Source organism: Furipterus horrens, unplaced genomic scaffold (genome assembly GCF_987537825.1).
Source record: "Furipterus horrens unplaced genomic scaffold, mFurHor1.1.pri manual_scaffold_8, whole genome shotgun sequence".
Lineage (NCBI taxonomy): Eukaryota > Metazoa > Chordata > Mammalia > Chiroptera > Furipteridae > Furipterus > Furipterus horrens.
Genome location: NW_028327178.1, coordinates 70,944,078 through 70,950,227, shown reverse-complemented (window position 1 = coordinate 70,950,227; position 6,150 = coordinate 70,944,078).

The following is a 6,150-nucleotide window of genomic DNA, read 5'->3' as shown; positions in this document are numbered from 1 at the left end:
TGTAGATCCAAGTTCCTTACATATATAATTTTCCTTCTCTCTTAAAAACTTACTTTACATTTCTTGCAGGGAAGGTTTACTTGGAATAAATTTCATCAATTTCTATTTGTATGAGAAAGTCTTTCTCCTGCACTGTTGAATGATAATTGTGTAGCGTACAGAAGTCTAGGTTGCTTTTTTCCTCTCAACATTTAAAATATATCACACCACTCTCTTTTTGCTTTTATAATTTCTGAAGAGAAGTTGAATATAATTCTTACCTATAGATACAATGTTTATCCTCTGGATTCTTTCAATATTTTTATTTATCTTTGATTTTCTAAGGTTTGAATATGATATGCCCTAGATATACTCCTTTTTTGGAAGTTACCTTTGTTGGTGTTCTCTCAGCTTCCTAGATGTGTGGTTTGGTGTCTAACATTAATTTAGATAAAATTATCAGTCATAATTGCTTCAAATAAATATTTGTTTCTATCTTTATTCTCCTTCTGGTATTTCCACTATACATATGTTAACAACTTTTACAATAATCCCACAATTCTTGAATATTTAGTTCTGTATTTTTTCAGTCTTTTTTTTCCCCTCTGCTTTTCCATTCTCAAAGTTTCTATTGACATATCCTCAAGTTCAGAGATACTTAACCCAGTTTTATATACTAATGAACCCATCAAAGGGATGCTTCATTTATATTATAGTGTTTCCAATCCCTTGCATTTCTTTTTTTCCTTTCTTAGAATATCCATCTCTGCTTCATTGCACATTTTTTTGTATGGTGTCTGCTTTCTATATTGGAACACTTACTGTGACAATCTTAGTTGTTTTAGCTTTCTGGTATGATTATTCCAACATCCCTGTCATACCTGAATCTTGAATCTGATGCTTGCTCTGTCTTTTCAAACTGTTATTTGCTTTTAACTGTGTTTTGTAATTTTTTTCTTGACACTCTGACATGATGTACAAAGTAAATAAAACTGAAATAAATAGGCCCTTAATAGTGTGGTGTTGAAGTGTTGTGAGAGGGGAAGCATAAAATCATCCCACCGGTGATTATGTCTCAGTCTTTTCGTGAGCCAGTGCTTCTGGATGTGATCTTCACAAGTGCTTTCTCAGTTATTTCCCTGAACCCTTTAGGTGGGACAAGATGACTAGATTGGGCTGGAGTTAGATATTTTCTTTCCTCCAGATTTCTTAGACTCTGATAACTTGCTAATAGTTTAGACTGTGTTTATTAGTCATATTTTAAAATATATCATTTTCCCCTCCCCCTGATGGAAGCATTAGAAGACCTTTCTCCTAAAAGCATGGTGAAAATCTGGTGGAGCCCTGAGGGGTAAAAATCAAAAGTGTGGGATCCTGCCTATGATGGTTCCAATTCCCAAAGTTCTCAGACTTGTCTACCCTCCAATAATTCATCAATAACAATTTACATGTTCTTTCACTTGTACTCGTTCCTTTGGAGTTCATGTTCAGAGGTTTCTGCTCCAATAAGTTGGATTTTCCTATATTTGCCTTTCTGTCTCTACTATGTTGAGGGCAACAGTTTGCCTTGTCATTTCATGTCCTTTATGGATCTAAAAAGTATTGTTGTATTTTCCATTTTTTAAATCTCTTTACTTCTGATAAAAAGACATTGGTAAAATTTTTAGAACAGAGTGATGACTTCCAATCTCTATACACTACCTGGAAACTGGAAGTCCACATCCATGTGAGTTTTAGAATTAACTTGTTAACATCTGCAAAAGGACAGCTTGTATTTTAATAGGTATTTCATTGCATCTGTAAAGCAATTTAAAGAATAGTGCCATCAAAACAATACTAAGTATTGTAATCAAAGAGCATAGCATGTTTTTTTGGCTAACTTGGGTCTCTTTAGTTCTTTTTAGTGCTAGTTTATAGGTGTCAGTAGGCTTCATTTTTTACTTGATTTTTTTTTTTTTTTGAGAGAGAGAGACAGAGACAAGGAGAGAAACAGAGAGAAATCAATCTGTTGTTCCACATACTTAGTCATATATTGGTTGATTCTTGTATGTGCCCTGATCAGAGATCAAACCCACAACCTTAGTGCATTGGAATGAAGCTCTAATCAAGTGAGCTATGTGGCAAGAGCCTCAGTGAACTTGTTTGTTAAATTTATTCCCAAGAATTTTATTCTTTTAATATTTTTGTAAGTGAAATTATTTGTAAATTTTATTTTAAAGTTGTTTATTACTCCAGCACTAACACATGATAAACACTCTTAGCAAAATGAGAATAGAGGAAACAGATCTCAACATAAAAGGCCATATATGACAACCCCATGGCCAATGTTATACTCAGTGAGGGAAAACTAAAAGCATGTTCCTTAAGATCAGGAATATGAGAAAGATGATTGCTTTCACCACTCTTATTCAACATAGTACTGGTAGTCCTAGATATACCAGTCTGACAAGAAGAAGAAATAAAATGTATTCAAATTGAAAAGAAAAAAGTAAAACTGCCCTTATTTGCAAATGACATAATACTATACATAGAGAACCCTAAAGATTCCACCAAAATACTAATAGAACTGATAAATAAATTTGGTAAAATAGCAGGATAAAAAATAAATACCCACAAATCAGTTGCATTTTTATACATCAATAATGAACTATTAAAAAGGGAAACTATAAAAACAATCCCATTTACAATTTTATAAAAAAATAAAATACCTACTTCCAGTCAAGATGGAGGCCTAGACAGGCACCTGGGTCTCCCTCCACAACTAAGAAGGAATACAACTACCTCAAAACTAGAAGCAACCAGAAGTTACAGAAAATCAAGCTGCATGGAAGTCCAACAAACAAAGACATAAAGAAGATATACTCATCCAGACAAATAGGAGGGGTGGAGCCTGAGCTGAGAGGTGGTGGTGTGGTGGCAGCAGCAGCATTGGCAGCAGCAGGCCAGCAGAAAATGCAGCCATACATTTTTAAAAGTGGGGAGGGACACCTGGGGAGTGCTCCCAGCTCCAGACCAGACCGAGCAGCTCACAGTCCCAGAGCCAGGGAAAATCAAGCCTCATTGCTTCTAACTGTGCAAACCAGTAGGGGTTGGAACAGAGAAAAAAAACTGCGAGTCTCTCAGCAGAGTCCATTTATTTAAAGGGCCCCCATGGTCCTAGAACATCCGGAGACCCACCCAATCTGGGAACGATGGCCAGTGCAACAGCTAGAGAGGCACCAGTCCCATACAAAAGTGGGAGAAGTGACTAGGAAAGGGGCAAGTGCTGAACAAGTGGCATTGTTTCTTCTCTGACCCCTCCCCCACATACAGCACCACAATGTGGTGAAACGGGTCATCCTGTACCGATGAATACCTAGGCTCCACCTCTTACAACATAACAGGAGCAACAGTTTCACCTAAGACACAGAGGCAAATAAACACAGGAGCCTGTCAAGATGAGGAGACAGAGAAGTATGGCTCAAAAGGGGGAACGGATCAAGGTTCCAGTGGGAGAACTATATGATGAGGAGATAGCCAACCTAACAGACAAGGAGAGAGCCAACCTGAAAGATGCAGAATTCAAAACATTTGTGATAAAGATGCTCACATGCTTGACAGATATGCTTGAATATGGAAAATGCATCAGGGAAGAAGTGAAGGCATGCTAAATGAAAGAAGGAAAATCCACACAAAAACCAATGGTGAAGGGAAGAAAACCGGGGTTCAAATAAATGGTTTGAAATATAAGGAAGAAAAAACAGTCAACCAGTACAGAATGGGGAAACAAGAATTTAAAAAAATGAGGAGAGGCTTAGGAACCTCTAGGACAACTTTAAACGTGCCAATATCCAAATCATAGGGGTGTGAGAATGAGAAGAGGAAGAGCAAGAAATTGAAAGCTTATGTGAAAAAATAATGAAGGAAAGCTCCCAAATTTTTGTAAGGAAATAGACATACAAGTCAAGGAAGCATAGAGAGTCCCAAACAAGCTAGACCCATGGAGGACCACACCAAGACACATCATAGTTAAATGCCAAAGTTTCAAGATAAAGAGAGAATCTTAAAAGCAGCAAGATAAAAGCAGAGAGTTACCTACAAAGGGGTGCCTATAAGACTATCAGCTGATTTCTCAAAACAAACAAACAAACAAACAAACTTTGCAGACAAGAAGGGACTGGCAAGAAATATTCAGTGTGATGAAAAGCAAAGACCTACAACCAAGATTAGTCTTTCCAGCAAAGCTATCATTTAGAATGGAAGGGCCTATGAAGTGCTTCCCAGACAAGGTAAAGCTAAAAGAGTTCATTTTCACCAAGCCATTATTATATGGAATGTCAAAGGGACTTAAGAAAAAAAAAAAGCTCAAAACTATGAACAGTAAAATGAAAACAAACTCACAACTATCAACAACTTAATCTAAAAAATAAAAACAAAATCCAACTAAGCAAACCAGAATAGGAACAGAATCATAGGTATGGAGATCGTTTGGAGGGTTACCAGCTGGGTGGGGGAAGAGGGAGAAATGGGGAAATGTTGCAGGGATTAAGAAGCATAATTGGTTGGTACAAAATAGACAGGGGGAAGTTAAGAATAATATAGGAAAGGGTGAAGCCAAAGAACTTATATGCATGCATGACCCATGGACATGAACTAAGGGGGGTGGAATTGCTAGGGGAAGGGAGGTACTGGGCAGAGGGGAGCAAAGGGGAAAAATTGGAAGTATTGTAACAACATAATCAATAAAATATACTTTACAAAATAAAAAATTAAATAAAATACCTAAAAGTAAATTTAACCAATGAGCTAAAAGACCTTTATTCAAAAATTATAAGGCAAGGAAGAAAGAAATTGAAGAAGATGCAAATAAATGAAAATATACACCATGCTCATGGGTAGGAAGAATTACCATCTTTTAAATGTCCATACTACCCAAAGCAATCAATAGATTCAATGCAATTTCTATCAAAATAACAATGGCATTTTTTACAGAACTAGAACAAATATCCAAAAATTTATATGAAATCAAATAGAACTAAAAAAGCTACAGCAATCTTGAGAAAGGAAAACAAAGTTGGAGGAATCATACTACATGATATCAAAGTATAGTACAAGGCTGTAGCAATCAAAACACCATGGTACTGGCATAAGCACAGACACATCATGAATTAGTGGGACAGAACAAAGAGACAAGAAATAAATATATGATAATTAATATATGACAAAAAAGTTAAGAACATACAATGGGGTAAGACAGTGTATTCAATAAACAATGTTGGGAAAATTGAACAGATATATGCAAAAAATAAAACTAGACCTTCTTATGATACCATGTGTGAGAACAAATTCAAAATGCATTAAGTATTTAAATGTAAGTTTCAAAACCACAAAACTCCTAAAAGATAACATAGACAGTAAGATCTCTGACATTTCTCTTGGTAATATGTTTTTTCTGATATATCTCTTTTGGCAAGGACAACAAAAGAAAAAATAAACAAATAGGACTACATCAAATTAAAAAGTTTTTGCACAGCCAAGCAACCTGTCAACAAAACAAAAAGACACCCTACTGAATGGGAAAACATATTTACCAGTGATACATCCAATTGGGGTTAATATCCAAATTTTATTTTTAAAAATCCATACTACTCAACAACAGCAACAGAAGAAAACAACCAATCCAATTAAAAAATGGGCAGAAGACTTTAGTAGACACATCTCCAAAAAGGACATACAGATTGTCAACGGACATATGAAAAAATGCTCAATCTCACTAACTGTCAGAGAAATGCAAATTAAAACTACGATGAGATATCACCTTACACCTGTCATCAATAGATCAACCAAGAGATTTGGGAAAGTGGCTTAATCTATAAATGTTGCTTAAGAAGGAAGCACATCTGGCGGTTTTAGGCTCCGGAGACCCGTCTACAGTTTGGTCTAATTGCAGACAGAACATCTCAGTGAGCAGCTGGACATTGGCGGGAGTTGAGCCAAGGCACTGCTGGATTAGAGAAAATCCACCTGGGAACAACCTGTTTAGTGAGGATAGCGGAGAAAAAGGGGACGAAACGGGATTCCTGACTGGGGCGGCTGCCCGAGCTGTGGCGGGAAGCACACAAAGGATTTTTGGCGACCACAGGCTACCCCAGAGAGGAGTCAGGCGGAGAGCGGATCTCTGCCCGCTGGCAG